Source organism: Panthera onca, chromosome B2 (genome assembly GCF_046562875.1).
Source record: "Panthera onca isolate mPanOnc1 chromosome B2, mPanOnc1 haplotype 2, whole genome shotgun sequence".
NCBI lineage: Eukaryota > Metazoa > Chordata > Mammalia > Carnivora > Felidae > Panthera > Panthera onca.
In genome coordinates, this window is record NC_138343.1 from 50,972,678 (window position 1) to 50,984,334 (window position 11,657).

General features: G+C 38.2%; 1 long non-coding RNA gene across 1 annotated transcript in view; it reads left to right on the top strand.

Moving 5' to 3' along the window:
• The window catches only part of LOC132667214 (uncharacterized), an 85,006-nt gene extending 75,360 nt beyond the window's left edge, over window positions 1-9,646 (top strand). Inside the window, exon 4 of the long non-coding RNA XR_013555657.2 lies at window positions 9,167-9,646. This is a non-coding gene — a long non-coding RNA (uncharacterized LOC132667214). The remainder of the gene's footprint in view (window positions 1-9,166) is intronic.
• Window positions 9,647-11,657: the final 2,011 nt, after the last annotated feature.

The following is an 11,657-nucleotide window of genomic DNA, read 5'->3' on the forward strand; positions in this document are numbered from 1 at the left end:
GAAACTGACTTTGGCCGCAGTTGGGACTCTGATCATACCTTTTCTCTTCTCCAATCCCCAGCTCTCCACATGCCACTAATCCTCTTGCCAGCCGTCCTGTTCAGGCTCATCATTAAGCAAGCTGTCATCTACCACGTCAAATATTTCTAAGCGCTCACACGAGCCATAAGAAGACGTAGAACACCTGCTTCTGTGGTATTTTATAACGCTGGCTCCAAATCCTCGGAGCCTTTGCAATTAACGACAATCTATGAGTTCTTGCACCTGTTGTTTTTATATAATTCTGTCCGTGTTCCTGTGAATAACCACTAATTATGTTCTGGTATAACAAATATAAAAATTGCTATCGTGGTTTTTAGAAAACAAAGAAAGTGCTTGATATGTTGATAGAAAAAACCTCTAGCTTTAATTATAAAATTCCCATATACCTTTGTTAGGTGTAGATCTATACAGCTGTGCTTCAGGTTAACCAGAATAAGAATAAATATATACCCATATATGCATGCATACATGTATTTATGTGATAGTATGGAAAGACTGGAATTTATTGTGTTTCTTTCCTCATAATATTACTAATTAAGAGCTCTATATTGTTAACAGTTTTTTAAAAGTATTGTTTACTTGATTTTGCTTTATTTTCATAATAATGACGTGAGGTCAGTAGTATTATCCCCCTTCTTTTACAATGATTTGAATACTGAGTCCTCAAAAACTGGACTGACCTGTCATGATGGCTCCACAGAAAATATTACTAAGACCAGAGTAAGGGTAAAGTGTGTCCATCTCTGAACATCATCAACATTTACACCTTAATTTGCAATAGTTCAATATTTAAATAGCTATGTAATTTCCTACCATTAGTAGGAAGGTGGCTGTGCATGCCTTTTCTTTTGAAATAAACATTCATTGACCAAGATTTATTATTGAATATAATATCAAAATCAAAATTTTGTCTGTTATACTTAGACATCTATGATTTTATTTTCTTTACCTTGTTTTTCGAAGGCCTTTCTATAGGAAGTCAGGGTCTTCTATGAATTCTACGATGGGATATATTTCTGAAACATTAATCACATGAGAAGGAGTTATTTTCACTAATCCTTTGTGTAGCAACTGAAAACAGATCTCGAGCTGAGTGTTGAGAACATTAAGCTTCAACGTGAAAAACACTCCGTGGGAGGAGTATCCTGGCATAGTTATGGTTTCCTGGGGCACAGACTTAATTTAATCTTAGCATCAGAGCCGCTAATGGTGCGGCTGTTGGCAAGATTAGGATTTGTCAAGTGACTTTTCCCAGTGACAGTGTTGTCTCAGTGCTGGCACTGTCTGCCCATCCCATCAAGTTCTTTCAGTACACACTTCAGGACAAGTTAGAACGGCAAACCAGGGATGGGAAAGCGTTTCTGTTGTATCTATGTTGCATTTCAGGTTTTGTTTTACTTGCTCTAAGTAATTCTCTTTACTTCTTGTCCTTGATGGCAAGTACTCTGTTCTGTGCTAATCGCCTGTAAAACACATCAGTCAGGAAAATCAACTGCTGTGGAATCACACACAGCTGATTTATTTTTTCTTTCTTTTTTTATATTTTTCAGAGAGAGAGAGGAAGAGAGAGAGAGAGAAAGAGAGAGAGAGAACGCACATGTGTGAGCAGGGAAGGGCAGAGAGAGAGGGGGACAGAGGATCCAAAGCGGGCTTGGTGCTGACAGCAGAGAGTCCGATGCATGGCTCGAACCCATGAACCGTGAGATCACAACCTGAGCCAAAGTTGGACGCTTAACCAACTGAGCCACCCAGGTGCTCCCCCCCAGCTGATTTCTAACCATCACTTGAATAGCTAAGCTTTTGTGGGGACACTTACATGGAGTAACAGCTCTTGGAAGCAAAGTAATGATCAGAATATAAGGCCTCCTTATCATCCTTTCCTTATTTATTAAATTTTAGGTGTCATAGAAACAGATAAAAATCCCAGCAGTCACTGCCATGTTGTCACTTGATTGAACAACACTTTGGAAACTGAGACGGTACTTGTCACAAAGAAATTAGAAAAATGTTGTGGGGTCAGGCTATAGTTACTAGGTTGGGTGATATAAGTTCTCCTTCCTCCACCTCTACTTACAAATTTCTCCCTTAAGGCAGAAGTTTGAATCTTGAATGTAAGGAGACTATTACAGAAATTAGGAATTTTTGGAGCACCTGGGTGGCTCAGTAGTTTAAGTGACTCTGGGTTTTGGCTTAGGTCATGACTTCACAGTTCGTGGGATCGACCCCCACGTTGGACTCTGTGCTTGGGATTCTTCCTCTCCCTCTCTCTCTGTCCCTCCCCGCTTGTGTGCATACACACACACATTCTCTCTCAAAATAAATAAACTTAAAAAAAATTAAAGAAAAGAAATTAGGAATTTTCCAAGTTAATAACAGCTAATGGTTATGTGATAAATGTATACCAAGTGCTTTATATATAACAGCTAATCCTCACCTACCCAGTGAGCCTGGTACATCAGCCCCTTTTTACAGATCAGGAAAAGAAGGGGTAGAGCATTTAGGCACCTACATTAAAGAAGGAATGGGGCAAGATCCGAACCCAGACAACCTCACCCCAGGGCCTGCGTGCTTAATCACCAGTATGTAGAACATGGATTGCTTGTTATGTTCAGAGCATCTTTCTAGGTATGTCCTCAGGAATCTTATATTCTAATAAGTTAAGAGTCTGGGAGGAGGACGGATAATGCAGAGTCCAAAATCCTTTGCCTCATCTTCATGGCCCTTTATTTTGTGATTCAACTTATAAGTCTTTTCACCTATCACCTACCATTTTCCTACCTGAGCCCTGGACTCACTGCGATGTTTCAAGAGAAGCTCTCATGTTCACAGCTCCATGCCTTGGTTTACTTGACTACAATATGTTGTTCTCTGTCCCCATTCAAAATCAGTTTTTCTCTGGGTGAATCTTAATGACTCTCCATGATGCCCTCCTTACACTTGAACTCATAGTATTCCTTCCCTCCTCTTATAATAGCTCCTGTGATCCAGGTATAATTCTGTGTGCTTCGTATCTCTCACTGACACAAGCCTTGAGGATACCTAGAAGAGTGTTCTAGGGACAGGGAATGGAAAATTCAAAGGCTCCAAGCAGGAGTGTGTTAAGCATGTACCAAACCACAAGGAGGCCACTAACATCTAAGAGTAACAGAGCAAAAACGAGCTATATGAATGATCCAGGCCAGCCAGAGGTCTTTCCAGGTCTCCTGGATAACCCAGCACTCAGGGTTGCCCAGTGGAGTGGTTCTTTGGAAGATTATCACTATTGATTTTTGTGTAGCCTCAAAATATGTGAAACAACATTCTCAGAACGAAAGGGGAGAAGTAGATCAATCCATGATCATAATGGGAGATTTTAACACAACTCTTTTGCTAAAAGTTATAAAAAGAATGAGCAAACCAAAAAAAAAAAAAAGTAAAAATGTGAGGATTTGAGCAACATGATTAACAAATTTGATGAAATTAATATATAGAGAAGAGTGAACCAACTGAATTCTAGAAAGGAAGTCTTAACAAACATAAAAAACTGAAATAATAGAACACTTGCCTAGTTCAGTCAGTAGAGTGTGCGACTCTTGATTTTGGAGTCAAAACTTTAAGCCCCTGTTGGATGTAGAGATCAGTTAAGTTAAATAAATAAATAAATAAATAAATAAATAAATAAATAAATAAAAACTGAAATAAAGCAGAGTATGTTCTCTGACCACAATGTAATTAAGCTACTAATAACTAACAAAAATACCTATACAAACTCCCACAATTTTAGAAATTAATAATATATTACTAAACAATCTGATAGGTCAACCCAAAAATCACAATAGGAATTCAAATATATTTTTAATTGAACGTGTTAAAAATGCGATGTATCAAAACTTGTAGGGCTGCATCTGAAGCTGTGTTCCCAGAGAAATTTATACACTTAAATGTAGCCTTTAGAGAAGTAGAAAAACTGAAAATGAAAAATCTCAATATTTCAACAACGTAGAAAAAGAACAGCAAACTCAGATTAAGTAGAGAAGGTAAATAATAAAGAACAAAATAGAAAATAATAAAACAGAAAACAAATAATGAGGTTTATCTGATCCTTAAAAACAAAACAAAACAAAACAAAACAAAACAAAACAAAACAAAACAAAACCTATGAAATTGACAAACACCTGGCCAGTCTGACCAGGAAAAGCAGGGGAGGGAGGGTAGTGGAGGGGGGAGAGAGGGGAAAAAGGAATTGGCAGGGTAGGGAGTGCAACTAAACAAGTTTAGAAATGAAAAAACAATCATTGAAAAGATCATTAAGGTGACCATGCAAATAATTTTATACTGATAATTTTGCAAATCTGGGTAAAGTTGACAAATTGAAAATCTCAATGTATCAAAATGAACACAGTAAGAATAGGAGGATTTGAATAATGTCACATCTATCAAAGGAAGTGAGCCTATAATTAAAATCTTCCCCACCTGAGATGTTTCACTAGTGCATTCCACTAAACATTGAAAAAAGTTATAACATCAATCTTACACAAACTTTTCCAGAGAATAGGAAAGAAATAGGAAAGAAATTTATGGGATTTACATAGCCTTTATACCCAAGCCTGACAATGACACACAAAGAAAGAAATTATAATCCATTCTCTCTCATGAACATGCATGCAAAATTTTTTTTAAAATAACAAGGAATCAAGCTTTGTAATAGGTAAAAAGAATAATACCTCATGAACAAATTGGATTTATTTGATATGTAAGATTGGTTTTAAAGTTAAAAATCAATGTAATTCATCACAGTAATGGATATAAAAAATCATATTATCATCTCAATAGATGCAGAAAAAGTTTTTTTATAAAATTCAATACCCATTTATAATAAAAATTCTTGCCTTCCCAAACATATCTGGAAAACCCACACTTAAGAGTTAAATATTGAGGGGTGTTTGGGTGGCTCATTTGGTTAAGCATCTGACTATTGATCTCAGCTCAGGTCTTGATCTCAGGGTCATGAGCTCAAGCCCTGTATTGGGCTCCATGCCCAGTGTGGAGCCAACTTAAAAAAAAAAAAAAAAAAAAGAAAGAGTTTGGGGCACCTAGGTGGTTCAGTCCGTTAAGCCTCCGACTTCAGCTCAGGTCATGATCTTACAGTTCGTGGATTTAAGCCACATGTTGGGCTTTGTGCCAACAGCTCAGAGCCTGGAGCCTGCTTCAGATTCTGTCTGTCTGTCTGTCTGTCTCCCTCGGCCCCTCCCCCGCTCATGCTCTGTCTCTCAAAAATAAATAAACATTAAAAAAAAAAACAGTTAAATATTGAAAAATTTTTTAAAAACCAAGAATGAGACAAGAATGGCTAGTTCATTATGCTGGAGGTCCTAGCCAGTGCAATTAGGTAAGGAAAAAGGAAATAAACCCTATTAGAATTGGAAAGGGAGACATAAATCTGTCATTATTTATACATAATTTCATATGTAGAAGAATCTAAAGTATCTACAGATACACTGTTGAATTAAGAGGAGAATTAAAGAAGGTCACTGGGTACACAGTCAATAAAACAAAATCATGTATTTAGTTTCTATACACAGTTAAATTTCTATAAGCTAGCAATAAACAATTAGAAAATCGAGTGTTAAACATAGTGCCATTTACCAATAGTATACACAAGCCATGTGTCTAAGAACCAATCTAAAAACATGTGCAAGATCTCTACACAGAAAACTATAAAACGTTGTTGGGGGAAATTGAAGATCTAACTAAAGGAGAGATATAGCAGGTTCACAAAGTAGAGTAATAGTATAGAAATGTTGTTTTCTTACCACTCCAAAACATAGTGGCTTAAACCAGCCACAATTCTGTCATTGCTCATAATTCTACGGATTGACTGGGACTCAGTGGGCGGTTGTGGTGGTGTCACTTGGGGTGTCTCATGGAGCTGCGATTAAACATCAGCTGGAATTACAACAGCCAGGATGGCTTCACTCACTGACACCTTGTGGGGGGAAGGCTGGGAGGTTGGGCTCAGCTGAGACAACTGGGCTCCTCTCTTTGTTTCCATGGATCTAGGCCTCTTCCCTGTCCACATGACCTTTCCATATGATCCCTCCATCAGGGTATCTGAATGTCTTCTATGACAACTCAGAGATCTCCAAAATGCAAAAGTGAAAGCTACCTGGCCTTGTTGAGCCTTATGCCCAGAACCGGCATGATGTTGTTTCTGCCATATTCTAATAGTTAAAGCAAGTCACAAAGTTAACCCAGATGTCATGTGGGAGGGGACTAATTACATAAGAACAAGAATACTGGGTGTCATGTTTAAGACGAGATATTACAGTGTACTTTCTGGTCTTTAAGGATTCACATCCTGCACAGATAAAATATACTTACATTCACCTCTCTCTGGACTCCCAAAGCTCATCCCATATGGCATCTTGTAATCTAAGTCACGTCCAAATTCAGATGGGGCTCATGAGATGTTTTCCTGCAGATACACTGAGGTAGTGCAGACCGTGAATTAAAAAGACAAGTTATCTCTATCCCCCTTCTCCTGAATACACACAGACACATACACTCAATATACCTTCATAAGCTAGGGATACGATGACCAAAATAAATGCTTGCATTCAAAACAGGGGAGTGAAGGGGCGACTGGGTGGCTCAGTCGGTTGGGCGTCCGACTTTGGCTCAGGCCACGATCTCGCGGTCCGTGAGTTCGAGCCCCGCGTCAGGCTCTGGGCTGATGGCTCAGAGCCTGGAGCCTGCTTCCGATTTTGTGTCTCCCTCTCTCTCTGCCCCTCCCCCGTTCATGCTCTGTCTCTCTCTGTCTCAAAAATAAATAAACGTTAAAAAAATTAAAAACAAACAAACAAAAAAAACCAGGGGAGTGAAAAGGAGGTGCAAAGCGGTCATTGATACATAGCAATTCCCAAATCCACTGGGCATATGTTGCTAGTCCTGCTTCTTGGAATAGATCTCCGTTGCTCTTCACCCTAGCCTCTGGAGAGCCCTCTATCCTGCTTTTTCCACTGGATGTTTGTAGCTGAGAAGCCTTAACCTACTTCCTCCCCATAGAAGTTTGAGGACTTAGAGGCCTCTTTTCATTTGGAAATGTCTCTGCCCAGGCCAACACAGTTCTTTAAGAACTTTTTTGGGTTTCTGATGAATCAAGTGATAAATTGACTCCAAGTGATAAGATGACTCTCATAGATAAAAGACTCTCTTACTCTTCTGCTTCACTTATCCATTGCTCTTGAACACACTCCCCAAACAAAGTGGCTTAAAATAACAGCAATGTGTTATTTCTTATGATTTGGTGGGTTGTCTGGAAAATGCTGATAAACTGGACTCTATTAAAGTTATAAAGAACCTCTAAAAACAATAACAGAACAGACAACCTTGAGGGGAAAAGTACATGTGTAAGGGGTGATGTAAACAGGCACTTCAGAAAATAGGATATCTAAATGGCCAATAAATATATGAATGCTCAACTTCATTAGTCATTAGAGAAATTAAAATTAAAACCACAACAATACTCAAAATGATAGCTAAAATAAAAGAGCTGATTACAAGCAAAATTGTTGGGGGAGTATAAATACACACAACTACTTTGAAAAACTGTCATTATCTGTTAAACATATCACATACCTTATGACCCAGCAATTTCATTTTTAGGTATATGTCCACCAGAAACATATACACACATGTGCACCAAAAGACATGTGCATGCATGTTCATAGAAACATTTTTTTTAAAGTAGACTCCATGCCTAATGTGGGGCTTGAACTCACAACCCTGAGATCATGAGTCAGGTGCTTTACTGACTGAGCCACCCAGGTGCCCCAGAAGCATTATTTTTAATGTCTCAAAATAGGAACAACTCTAATATCCACCAACAATTTGAAAAACAAATCAATACATGCAATGTTGACATAAATTAAATACTATAAAGCAAGGAAAACAAATGAGCTGCTCAATACAGCATGGGATAAATCTCACAAATACAATGAACGGTAAACTAAAGAAACCAGACAGAGAAAGTACATGTGATGTGCTTTCATTTGTATAAAGTACTAGTTAGTGGAGAGAGGGACTCATAACTTTCCATTTGTTGGCCAGGTGATGGTTACACCAGTTGTTCTTTTTGTAATAATTCACTGAGCTATGCACCTTGGGCAAAAGTTTATTGTAAAAAGGAGGGAATGTGTGAACACTTTAATTTAATAGAGCATACAAATGAAAATAATCCATTCTCCCTGGGAGAGCCTTCATAGTTGAGTTATGAATGAGGAGGAAATGTGCATCAGGCCAACTGGGGGAAGAAAGTATTCTGGGAATAGGCATTCTTTAAGCCAAGTGACTAAAGTGTGAAACAATTGGCCATAAACTGGGGCTCTGCAAGAAATGTCATCTCACAGGCTAGGAGGAAGGGAAGGTGAGAGAGATGGAAGAAACAGGAAAGATCCAGGCCAAGTAATTCAGATTTTATAATGCTGTAGGAAGGTACCAAGAGGTTTTAAGTATGGAAGCATAGGTTCTGGTTTGCATTTAAAAAAAAAAAAATCAGGCTGAGTACAGGGTGATTGGAAGGGAATGCCTGATAAAGTGTGCCCACCTCCATACCTTCTCCCCAGTTATTTCGCCCGTACCAAAGGTAGAGTGAGTGAGAGGTCAGATCACAGCTCCAGAAAATAACAAAGCTCACAGGTGAATTCAGTCTTGCTCTGTGTTTTCAGCCTCATTAGGACCAGAAAGTCACTGGCTATCAGAACTGGATGACAGGTACAGAATTCTCAGTGATAATTAGTCCACTGAAATGTCTTAGTGCTGATGACTGAATCATCGTCCAAAGTCTAAAATACCAGGAAAGACACTGAAGTACCTGTGTATGCGTTCATTTGCTACAACTAGCTTTTCCTGTCCTTCATCAAGCCAAAACTAGCTATTCTAGGCTTTTCTTAGTCAAAACCAGTTATACCTGTTATAATACTTTACCTCCCACAGTTAGCTTGTTACAGACATATTTTCACAAATGCAAACTGAGAAAATCTACCTTGTCAGAGTCACACAAATGGGAACCTAACAAACATATAGATGTCCAACCTAACTATTAATCAGATAAGTGCTATAATTAAGATGAAATATCATTTCACAGGTACCGTGTTGGCAAAGATTTTGAAGTCTGACAACGCAACTGGGAAAAAAGAGAACCTTCATATACCACAGAAGAGAATGGAAATTGGTTTGACTGTTCCGGAGTGCAATTTGTTAACACCTTATAGAGCTAAAAATGCACCAGTTCATCAAACCAGACATGCCACTTCTAGGTAGAAACTGTCTCGAGATCCTCAAATTCTCTGAATAAAAAACCAAGTGTTAACATTCCAACATGTTGAGGATCAATATTTTTGTAAAATACAGTAAAAACATAAAACAAATAAAACATAAACATAGACAAAATAGGAGCACCTGGGTGGCTCAGTTGGTTAAACGTTCGACTTTGGCTCAGGTCATGATCTCGTGGTTTGTGAGTTCGAGCCCCGCATCAGGCTCTATGCTGACAGCTCAGAGTCTGCAGCCTGCTTCAGATTCTGTGTCTCCCTCTCTCTCTGCCCCTCCCCTGCTCACACTTTGTCTCTATCCAGCCCCCCTCTCAAAAAATGAATAAACATTAAGGAAAATTTTTAAAAATACAAAATACAAGCCTGCATATGATACTTTTTTTTTTTTTCTTGTCAGTTCAGCAGACATCAAAGTACCCAGGTAATTTGCTTTTCAAGTTTCTGAAAGCTTATTCTCAATTTCGGTACTTTGTAGTCATTATCTGGTAATAGTCTTCAGTCCACACTTTGAGGAGCCCAGACAATGCTAATGCTAGCCCGTAGGAACAAGGACATGCATCGAGAGGATGTTCATTGCAGTACTGTTTTAAATATAAAAAAGTTTAAGTTCACTACCATAGTGGAAAATAAACATTATAGTCAAACAGTGAAACACAATACAGCAATTAAAATGAATAGATCTAGGGGCACCTGGGTGGCTCAGTTGGTTAAGTGTCCAACTTTGGCTTAGGTCATGATCTTACCATTTGTGAGTTCCAGCCCTGTGTCAGGCTCTGTGCTGACAGCTCGGAGCCTGGAGCCTGCTTTGGATTCTGTGTCTCCCTCTCTCTTTGCCCCTCCCCCGCCCATGCTCTGTCTCTCTCTCTCTCTCTCTCTCTTTCTCAAAAATAAATAAACATTAAAAATTGAAAAAATGAATAGTTCTATAGATATTAACATGGATAAATCTTGAAACTAAAAGATTGAGTGAAAAAAAATTGTTGATGGAATCTTTCTTGCATGGCATCATTTGAAAGTTTCAAAAATACTCAAAACAACATCATATGAAAGTGTTACAGATATAAATGCATTTACAATTAAGGAATGCGAGATTACATACCAGCTTCAGGGTAGTAATTTTCCTTTGGGAAGTGTGAGAAGGAATATGAGGTAAGGAACCTGATTTTATCTGTAATGTTGTATTTCTTTAAAAAAATTGAAACAGATACTATATAATGTAAATATTTGTTAAATTCGGGTATTGGGTACATAGGTGCCATGTTATTTCCTTTTAAAACATGTTTGAATTATTTCATAAGTTTTCACTTAAAAAGGCAATGAAAAAAGTTCAAAGAAATTCAGTACATGTTTGAAAAACAAACAGTTTTAAAGTGTCACAGTTTATTTGGCCAGAATATATGTAGCTTTAGAGAAATAGACTTTATCGTATTAAAACTTTAATCAGTTTCGGTTCACAACAAAATTGAAGGGATGGTACAGAGATTTTCCCTTGTACCCCCTACCCCCACACAGAGAAAACTCCCCCACCAGAGAGGTACATTTGTTAAAACTGATAAACCCACACTGACACATCATAATCACCCAAAGTCCATGGTTCACTCTTGCTGTTGTATATTTTGTGGATTTGGACACATGAATTAATCGTGTACTTTTCATTTCAAAGTTCTCTCTTAAAACTGGAATAGTCCATACACTCATGAATAAATGAATGAATGAAAAAAGCTGCCCTGCTCTGAACACAAAATCTGTGTTCCAGTCTCATATCTTCCTATAGTAACGTGTGGATATCAACAAGTCTCAAATCACAGTGGGAAACTTAGAGGTCACCTACTCCACCCTCCTCATTATAAAAGAAACTTGCTTAGAGAGGCAGTGAATTGACCAACGCCACACACTGATTGTTGCTGAAACCAAGATGAGGGTTGGACATTTGAACATTTTCTTCATTAGAAAAGTCAAAGTCATTTAGAAACAAAAGTACAGCATTATAACTGCTCCTTGTGTCTCTAAGTGTCAATTTCAGACACTTAAATCCAATAGCCTACACTGTTTCTTCTTCAAAACTCAGTTGAGGGATCCCTGGCCCATAAGAAGCAGGGAAAGAATGCTGGCTTTGGAGTCAGGCAGATCTCAGTATGATTTCCAGCCTTGCTCTGTGCTGAGGGCCATATGACCTTGAGTCCACGTTTACTCATCTTCAAGTATGGGAAAAAACAAACTACAAGTCATATAAGGAGTCCCTGGCACATGATGGACACAATGAGTGTCTAATGAATGCTCTTTTCTTTCATGATCCTTAACTGC